We start from the raw sequence: 10290 nt of genomic DNA, 5'->3' as shown, positions 1-10290 counted from the left end.
TTGTGTATTTTCCAGCTGTTCCAGAGGACTGTTATATCAGCCTGAAAAACAAAAGGGAAAAAGTCCACAAATTAAATCATACAATGTATCAAGCAAGGCATTTCCAAGAGAAACAACAGGGTAGAAGGCACCAGGCAATCCCAGTTTTGGGTTTCTCTCAGTCACATCCCAGGCAGCAGAACTGGAAGCAGCACAGCTGCACTGCCTTGCACCAGAGACTGTCTCCCCTGACCTCAGGGACTGTCTGAGGGACTGAGAGGCTCGGAGAGAGATCAGACGCCTGCAGAGAGCAGTGCCAGCTTCAACCTCTCACCGAGAGTTAGCACTGGCTCAAGGGTACTGCATTAGCAGTCTTGGTTGATATCACATCTTTTTGTTCTTGTTCAAGCAAGAGGCACATCCCTGCACCTGTGTGATCCTGGAAAACTGAGATGAGCACACTTTTCTTGATCCTCACTCTATACAATAACAATTAAATCAAACTGCAGCCTGTTTCAGACACAGATGCTTTTATGGTATTTAATTAACAATGCACAACAGTCATGACAACTGCAAGATGTCTTATTCAGCTGAAAAAAACATAAGAATTAAGCCAGCAGCATAGAATGACATGGGGAGAAATCTGAGGTCAAATCTGTGAGAAAAAATTTTACCTGACCCAATAAGAAGTTAAAAAAAAAATTAAAACTAAGTTAACTTACAGCTGTCAATGCAAGAATATCAAAAATCCTGCTGTACTCCTGAAAAATAGAAGTGTCTCCCTCTCATGAAAGAATGATTCTTTCTGCATCAGTGAAAAATAATTTGACTGATTTCAAATTCCAGGTTTCACACCATTGGTTATATTTCCTCTAACAGCACTGAGTTACTGGGTTTAAAGTGCTTACTGGGGTCACTATGGCTTGTTACAGTCCAGCTACTATATTTTCCAATATTTCCATATTGCAAGGATATTTAGCCACATATCTCCCATTAAAGTTAAATCATCTTAAATAAAAGAATCCTTGTGTGTCTAACTATCCCTGCAGCTCCTTGAGAAATTTTAAGAAACTACATTCATGTTATATTCTCTCTTTGGTGAAGTAGTGGAGAGAGGAATCATCATTCTCAAGCAATAGTGCTTACAAACTAAGTTTGGCATTGGATCAGTGGCATTCACCAAGGGCAGGGACCTTACCCATCTAAAAATTTCAGGTTTCACAGAAATGCTTGAGGTGGCTGCAATTAAACTAAGCAAGTTTGGTTATGTATGCAGATTTTCTCAAGCTCATCCTTTTTCAGTAACACAATATATAAAATCAGCAACATGAAAATAGGAAACTTTTTGTAAAGCATGGCATTCAATGTACTATTTAGTAACAGCCACTCTGAATACCTTGTGCCTATTTACTTCAGTGTGATATAACTTAGCACATATTAAAGTTCTTAAACTCTGTTTTGCTCCCTGGATTCCTTCATAAACATTCTGAAGCATGTTACCTACAGGAGGGATTGTTCCAAAATAAAGATCCCCTTACAACAAAAGCCAAAAGCACCATCAAGGAAGTCTCTCATTGCTCCATATGTTGCTTTTCCTTCCCATTTGACAGCAGCTAAATGCACAGCAACAAGTTTTCTACCAGAATTGGAAGAATTCTGGTAGTTCAGGTTCAGGATGTACACCTTCCACATGAATTTGGCTCCATATCAAATTCTGTTCAAATCCAAGTAGGATGCTCACTTTCTTAGGGACTTGCACATTTACATTCAAAGTTACAGATTTAAAATAGCCCTTCATCTTCCACATATTATACAGATTTTTAATGTCTCCATAGCAGTAAGTATTGTTTCCACTGCTGTTAAGTGTTACCAAAAGTTTTGTTTCCTTTAAGTGGAAAAGAACTACAGTTGAGTTACATTCCAATTTTATAAAACAGGGCTGTGGGCAGAGGGAATAATTCTCTGGAAGATTCAGAAAATTATTTTACATTGCTTCAGCCTTTTTCTCTCAACTCCAAGGACATTCACCACTACACTCCTCTGACCACCTTTTTCATTATTAAGCAGCCTCATAAGGATATTACTCTGATTTAGAGAATGTTTTACTGGAAGCAAGTTCCAAAGAGCCTTTTTCCTACTACATTCAATGCGTTAAGCATTCACTATCAGCTCTGGGATTTACTGAGAACTCGGCAAAGTCTGTTCTCATTCTCCATCAAAGATTAGAAAATTTAGGGGTTTCTATAGTTACAAAGAACTAGTTTCTGGAAAGCCCTTTATCAAGAATGAACTCTGCCTCACTGAAATGAGATTCTCCTTACTGTTATTTTAAAAATTCTCAAGATCACCTAGCCAGTATTAAAGGAATTCCACTAGTGGCTATGCAACCAGCTTTTGCTACGCTCTGGTTCCCTCCCAGGAAACTAAAGGCTTTTATCTGTTGCCAGCTAAGAAATATCCACTAGACTGAAAATCCACTGTATACTTTTTGGAAAGCTGCAGGGCTGAAGGTAAAAGCTGAACAGCACTGAGGTTTCTTTTCTAATCTGTTTCAAGTTCTGCACTCTTGGATGCTGTTAATTATAGTACAGTATGAAACTAGCAATATTAAAACCTATTTATTCTAAGTCTTAGTAGTTGAAGGTAATTAATACTTTTATCTTCCTACGTGCTTCATTGATGGGGCACATGAAAGGATAAATGAAATGAATCTACGTGTAGTTTAAAGAAAAAAAAATCAATTTATAAAGTCACAGTCCCAGGAAAGAGGCAGGGCAGCCTATGCATGTCGCTTGCTTAGTGAAAAACACAGATTTCTACATAAGTAAAAATAACAATCAAGATGCTGAGCTGCAGAGAAACAGTTCTAGATCTGTTTCCACTTTAGACCCAGCCTTAAGCAGAGACCTTCACCCAGAATTTACATTCTGCCTCACACTATTACAAGATAACAAAATTTACACAGCATAGTTATGAATCAAGTATTTGGCAAGTAGCTCCTTCCATAGCCATGACTAACTAGGGGTGGAGAACACATACCTCATAAACACCTGAATACCTCAATGCTTTATTTATGCCTCAAAAACTTAATTTTACTTCCTGATTTTTGCCTCAAGAATTTGTGGCCATTGAAGGAAATCCTAAAGCAAAACCAGACACCTCACAGATACAGTTGCACTCATGAGGATGCCACGTTGAGGATGATTCTCACGCAGCAAGATTGCTGTAATTTCATTGCTAGGCACTCTCAGCTCTGAGCTTCAGAGCTCAGCCCTTCCCTTATCATGCTCCTCACTCACAGCAGTGTCCACTTCACACACTATGAAGGGTCATACACCAAATAAAAACCCCTGCAGATGCCTTAAGTTTCTACTTAAGTATCATCATCTTTCTGCTTAAGATGATGATTTCAAAAAGCGCAGCTATAACAGCAACTCACTGCTTTCTAGAAACATTGCAACTAATTGTATTTATCCAGGCATAGAGCATATCCAGTGCTTTTATCCACATGCATTACACAACAGTACACAGAAATATTAAGAACCTGCTGGTCATCTGTTGGGGAAGGAACCAGCAGCTTAACAAAAAGGATGCTCCCTCTACTTTTCCAAAAGTTGTGATGGAACATTTCTTCCCCCTGCCAATTTTTCAGCAATCAACATAGCACACTATTTTTGTGGCTCTGTTGATGTGACTAAAATGATTTTATTTATCGAGATGTGTTTCGATTTTAGCTGTGTAATGAATTCTTGGCTTGACTTTCCTGTAGCACCTCTGCAAACAACCAGCACATTACAAAGATTAAAATGCGACTCCAAGATCACAATTGTCCGTTTTCTCTTTGTGGTAAGATAGTCCCAAAGTTTGAGAGCACAATTAGAAGCAACTTTGCACAAGTTAGCATTATTTCTTAAATATCTGGAATAATGAAATACTCCTGTGCAAAATAGCAAAGAACACCTAGAGACTTCAACTTTAAGAGTGAACTCAGCCATCCCAGAAAGGAGTTACTGTACCTGGTAAACATCAATTAAATAAGGGCTCCCCAGGGAAAACAGTGTGTTTCAAAGATGGAAAACTTCTCTGGCAAGAAATTTCTAGTGAATCAACTTTCAATAATCTCAGAAAACGATAATCCCATGTATCTGAAGTCTTTACAGCAATCTTCCCTGGGAGCACCTCCCCTTTATTCCACTGCTTCAAACAGCAAGCAGAAAAAAACCCACAAAAATGAAAGTTTTCAGACTAAAATGAAACTTCTTAATAGAAAAAGGACCAAATATACATTATTTAGGAGAAACCAGGCAGATGAATGTACAATAAAGACAGTGTGAGGGCTTATTTGCACAACCGCCATTTTCTTCTTTTCGTACAGCATAAAGAAAACCAAAACCAGGAGTAATTTATATTTATCCCAAGTAGGAACCCTTTGTATTTCAGTAGAGTCAATGCACCCAAGAATGCACTCTGCATTCAGGAGCTCAACAACATTTCAGAATTTCAGCCACACACTGGAATGCCCATCCCAGCGCTGTATTTCTGAGGCAGACCTTGGACTGCCTCATTTAAAAGCAATTGGCATGAACATCATACACATCTAATCCACTGTTCACTTCCTTGTCTCTTGCTTTCTATTCTCTCACTTAATCTTTACCTGTAGCTAAGACAATACATAATATATTTAAAAAAATAAATTTTTAAATTTTTACAATTTGTTAATTATTTTTGATAAATTTGGTAAATTTGAACTTATCAGGAAATACTTGCATATTTGTATGTAATCAAATATATTTGATATTGATTTTGTTCTATGTTTGTTTGCCAGTCATCAAGGCAGAAGTAATTTAATGTGCATGTCCACCTGTACACACAGATAGGCAAGAAGTCCTAAAGGATATGCACATAAACCACATGATTGCAGTAACTTTGCTCTATAATGTTCCTCTGGCTTCTTTCTAATTTTTTCAGCCCATTACTTGTCACTCTCCTTTGCTTCATCTCCTTTTTCAGTCAACTTTTGTTTATTTAAAGACTTATAAGAAAGAATCACTTCCATGCTTACCTTGCACATAAATTCCCTGACTAAACAATTGTTCAAAAATAAACTGTTATCAGTTATCTATGGTTTACTTCATCAACTACAACAAAGAGAGCCTGTGAACAATGCACCAGCCTGGATATAGGTGCCAAAATCACAAAATCCTCTCAAAGAAGCTGAGCCCTACTTATGCCTTCTTTTCCTGTTTCTGCATGAAGTTGAACATAACACCATCACATATAAAAAGGTGAGCGGGGAAAACCTTCAGCAGAGTTTTACTGCAAGGTTAATGGATATGAAAATTTCTCCCCAGTTGCACATACAATTGAGGTGTTACTGTAATTATCAGTATCCATTCCCATCTTTAAAGTTTCCCTGCAAGCAGCAATCAGAATTATATACGATCTCTGCATGAAACTAATGAATTCATGACAAAGACGACTCCTCAACATGATAAGGGATGGTGTATCAGGGGTATTAGCATCAGGCTTTAATGCTCAAAAACAGGCTCACAGCCACGTTCACACTATAATGGAACTGGAACAGTACCACTGTCACACACCAGCAGCTGTCCAAGGACTTGTGTCTCCATCAGAGGAGTAAAGAAAAATGCAAAGATTAAACAGGTTTTTTCTCTTCCTAGATCAAGAAAATTAAAAAATACACTTGTCTGCTCTCCATGTAAAGCTTTTCATAAAGATATTCATCTGCAGAAACTTCTGTTCAGGTCAGAGAAAATACTTTTTCAACAATAACAAGTTAGACCTCTTCAGTACCCCTGTAAAACAAACATTACCCGCAAAATGAAGGCAGTTTGCTGAAGAGAAAACTACAAGAGCCATATGCTGTTAAATTTGGACAATACTTTCCTGGCAACTATTTCTGACACAGGACATTTTCTGAATCTATACCTACCACATAAGATTTTTTTTTCTTCTTCAGGTGCAGCTAGCAGAGATCACTATTCTTGTTATAAAGGGGTAATCTTAAATTACAAGTGCACTTTGCACCCAATTTTCCTCCCCAAATGGAAGCACATTAAAAGAAAACTGAAAGGGCAAGGAATTTTATGCACATAATAGCTTTGGAGCTCAGATCAAATCTTCACAGAACCATAATACCCAAATTCTCTGTGGGACATGCAAACACTTGACCACACAAGGTTTCCCCTAGGAGTGAAACCCCAAGAAACTGTCTACAATTCCCTATGCCAGCTGCTTATCCAAATGCTATCATCCTCAGACCTTGTTAAGCAAACCCTTTGCTCATGCTTAGGCATCACAGGTCCCATCCATGGGTTCCCCATAAATGGATATCCCAAACACACAGTCCCCACTAATGATGCATGCTAGTAGAATAAAAAAATTACTGTTTCAGGAGCAAAAATGAGTGAGGAAGAGAGAGAGATGGTGGATTTGGACTAGTTTGTAACAAATACACAGCTTGGAAAACAGCTGGAGAAGCAAAAAATCCTGAACACCCTCTGCTATCATCTTACCAGTTCCCAGACATTTAAAGCTGTACCCCACTATCAGATGGCAGAACAGCAGCATCCTCTGGATGACTGGCTCAGGTAATCAAAGCAGAAAACAGCCAGAAATAATACTGCCAAGTGATTAGAAGAGAACTGGTTGTAAATTTAAACACCCTTTTGATTCATTAATCTCCAACAGCTAAAGACAAACCTAAAGCGAAATTACCGTGATTGTAAACTGAGCACTCCTGTCCTGTGGCTATTTTTCGGCCTGCTGAGAGAGAATGAGCTGATCAAAGACAGACACTTCAGTGAGATTAGTGCTGCTTCAGTGAGCTCACAGTTAGTTCCCATTAACTAACCTGTTTTAGGAGCGGTAACACCGGCATTAATCTCTGCTTCAATTGGAAGCCAAAGCGGGGAGTGACGAGCGACCCGTCCATCTCCTGGTGACAACTGCACCTGCCCTGCGAGCCTCTGCAGGTCCAGCGAAGCCTTCTGCTCCTGATGGCCAGGGAAGAGCGCTAGGAATTCCACATCAAGGACACCAGCATTCAAAACTTCCCTGGGAAAGCAAAGCAGAGATTCCATTTTGCCGGCTCATTGCCAGGGGCACGTGGAAATCCTACCAAGTTCCTGCAGTGAAGGGAAGAATCCCCGGGAATGGCCCATATGAGGAGCTAACAACCATTAGGAAAAGCCAGCCTGGAAGGACAAGTAGCATGGAACAGCACAGTCTCAAAGGGATGCCCTCCAAGGCAAGCTTGGTGTTTCAGCAGCAGCTAGGACTGGCTTAAAATAGAAAATGTTTTATGCATTTACAATTCTCAGCAGCTTGTAAGGTTAAAACTCTACAGAATTACAGCCCCTCGGTAAATTGATGAAATTCAAAAATAAAGGAAAAAAAAAAAAAACAAAAAAAACCAAAAAAACAAATCCACAACAAGTACTCAAATCCTTCAGCTGCCACTTATTTAAATCCATCCAAGATCTGTCTTCAGTAACCCCACCTTCTGCTGTTCCAGTGTTATCTCTCAACATAGATCTTTCGCGTGATAGATTAGTGAATCCTGGCAACATTTATTACAAAATGCAGCTTTCCAGAATTGAATTCTATATTTTAGCTGATATTCATCAGAGCCTAAATGTATATATACAAATTATTGCTGACAATAATATCTCTAGTGAGATATAACACATTATACAGATAAGATCCTCTGCACAAATACAAAGTTTGAATAAGCTATTTTTTTCTGATAAATTTCTGTGATGTGGACAATATTTTAATACCACACAAATATCTTCTCTGCAGCAGTCTCCCTCTCAGGCATATTTCACATGTTAAAGCAGAGAGTCAGGTACAGGAGCTGGCACATAACTTTTCATGCATAAACCCCAAATTCCTTCAGAGCTGCATTAAAAAAATCTGCTTAGGCATTCATCTTTAATCATTAAAATTTTATAACATTTAAACATGATAATCACAAAGCACTTTATCAAATAAAATAGTAATGGATAATTAGCTCACTTGGGATAGAGAAAAACAGTTTTTAAAGGGGGAAAAATGGACAAAGTTGCCACTTCCTACTGCAAAGGGACAGGCATCTACAAGCAAAAGTCCTTATGGAATACAGGGTGGCACCTGAATAGACCCAAGTGGAAAAGGGGTAAGAAACAACAACAGCAAGATTATAAGAAATATACAGGTAACTTCTTTTATCCAAGAATAAATAGGCTGTCAAACTTCACAAGTCTATCATACACGTGGTCTCCCACAAGTGCTTTATAAACCACATCACACTAACATCATTAACTTCACAGATTAAAATCATACATACAGACTCCGACATGTGAAAATGCATAGCCTAGCACCTCGCCATAATTCAGTAATAGCCTCCAAAAGATTGAAAGTACTCAGATATCACCTCACTTTTACTACAGAGAAGGATATTAGCTCCTTGACAATGCAGCAGCAATTTAGAAACTAAAACAAATCCAAACATTCCCCCCTTCACATCACTCTCAAGATAATGCTATATGCATGACATAGACATTCACCAAGAAAGAACCCCAGCTACAATATTTAATTTGTTTTTAGCCATTTCTATAACCCAGGTTCTACACAAAAGTTAACACATCTAGCAGAGGAAAGCACTACCTTGAAACAACCTGTCCTCAAACTCTATACACTCTGAAACACGATGTGGTTTAGTCACTACTACACATAAAATTGTGGAAGTTTTGTGGGCAGAATATACAGAATAAATCACAAAACAATAATTAATATTAACTTACTAATACTAGACTAAATAAATGGCAGACAACGGGAGACTCTTATTTTCTGTAAAAAAAAAAAAAAAAAAAAAAAAAAAACAAACAAAACCAAGCAACTCACAGAAGAGCTGATCCAGTCACCTCATGTAAAACTAGAAATTATAGAAATTATAACTCATAAACTCCTTAACAATAAGAACCCTATTTAATTATTTTTCTCAGCACCATCCCTTTTCCAGAAAATAATTTTATATGTGAAGCCAAGCTCAAGCCACCCTAAGAGGTCACCCAACTATTGTGCTCCAAATTCAACACTTTCTCAAACACCTCCTGCCTTTTCTCTTTATTAGCAGAGCATTGAAGATGATTAAGCTTGATTAGTCTTCACTTCCATTTAACATTAGAGTTGCATTTGAAGAAAAACTTTTGTGCTTGATGAGTTGTGAATTTTTTCCTAAATGTTTCAGGTGATTTAAAGGAAAGTATCACTTCTCCATTAAAAACCTCCCATTGCATCTGTGGGCAAGAGAGCTCCTATTGAGGTACTACAGCATGCAGCAGAAAGAGGTTTCAGGTTTAAAAAAATTAAACTTGGGTGATTGGCCTTGTAAACTCAGGTGTTTTCCTCACACTCGGTAGCTGGTGTGAACCTGAGAGAAAACAAAAGAAAAAAGCAGCATACAAGTTTTCCTGGTTGTAGGATCACGGTATTGTTGTGAGGACCATAAAATATTCAAGAATACCCTAATGAATTTCTGAGAATAAAAGTTCTCGGCTAGAGGTTCAACAAAAGATCTCAATAAATATGTTTTTTTTTTCTTTACCACTATAATTCCTTGCAGAAGCATCAATCATATCAAAGACTGAAATTTTAGCACAAACACTACCATGCAAATGTTCAATAGTCAAAAAAATGTTCAAGTCCCCATTGAGTTATTTGAGTAGGGTAGGTAAGACAATCTGGCTAAAGGTACATATGTTTTGTTAATTTATTAAAATTTCAGGACAAAAGTTAAGTTTGTGTATCTTCAAAGCATGTTGCAAGATAATACGTATTTTACCTCAAAAAAGATGCTAAAGACAACTCAGAAAAGTACAGAAATCATGTGCTAATCTCAGAGAAAGGCTGTGATGTGAAAAGACATGGGGCAGCAGGAAGTAAAAGTTTTTCCAAAGATCAATTCAACTTTACAGAAACATTATGCTTTTGATTTTTTAACTTCTTGCAGACTTGAATGTGAGTGGGGAATTGTCCTCTAAATGCCATATTCTCAGGGTAGTTTGGCTGATTTAATACTCAGTTTGTAACACGCTGCATTGGCCCAAAATTATTATAATTGTGGCCTGAACAGGACTTTGAGGAAAGATGAGGCAAGACTATTTACAAGAACATGCAGTGGCAGAAGGGGGAATGGATCCCAAGTGAAAGAGGGTAGGTTTTGATTAAATATTGGGGGGAAAAAAATCTTCCCTGTGAGGGTGGTAAGGCACTGGGACACGACAGGCTGTGGCTGCCCCTGGATCC

At 38.0% G+C, this 10290-nt stretch overlaps 1 long non-coding RNA gene across 1 annotated transcript; it reads right to left on the bottom strand.

Annotated features, from left to right (window-relative positions):
- Positions 1 to 8774, bottom strand: LOC137469978 (uncharacterized). The gene is made up of 3 exons (XR_010996848.1): positions 8650 to 8774; positions 6854 to 7056; positions 1 to 41 (listed from the first exon to the last, which is right to left on the bottom strand). It is a non-coding gene; the product is annotated as an uncharacterized lncRNA (long non-coding RNA).
- Positions 8775 to 10290: the final 1516 nt, after the last annotated feature.

The sequence above is a fragment of the Anomalospiza imberbis genome, chromosome 3 (genome assembly GCF_031753505.1).
Source record: "Anomalospiza imberbis isolate Cuckoo-Finch-1a 21T00152 chromosome 3, ASM3175350v1, whole genome shotgun sequence".
In the NCBI taxonomy this organism is placed as follows: Eukaryota; Metazoa; Chordata; class Aves; order Passeriformes; family Viduidae; genus Anomalospiza; species Anomalospiza imberbis.
This window is presented reverse-complemented; position numbering and strand designations above follow the sequence as displayed.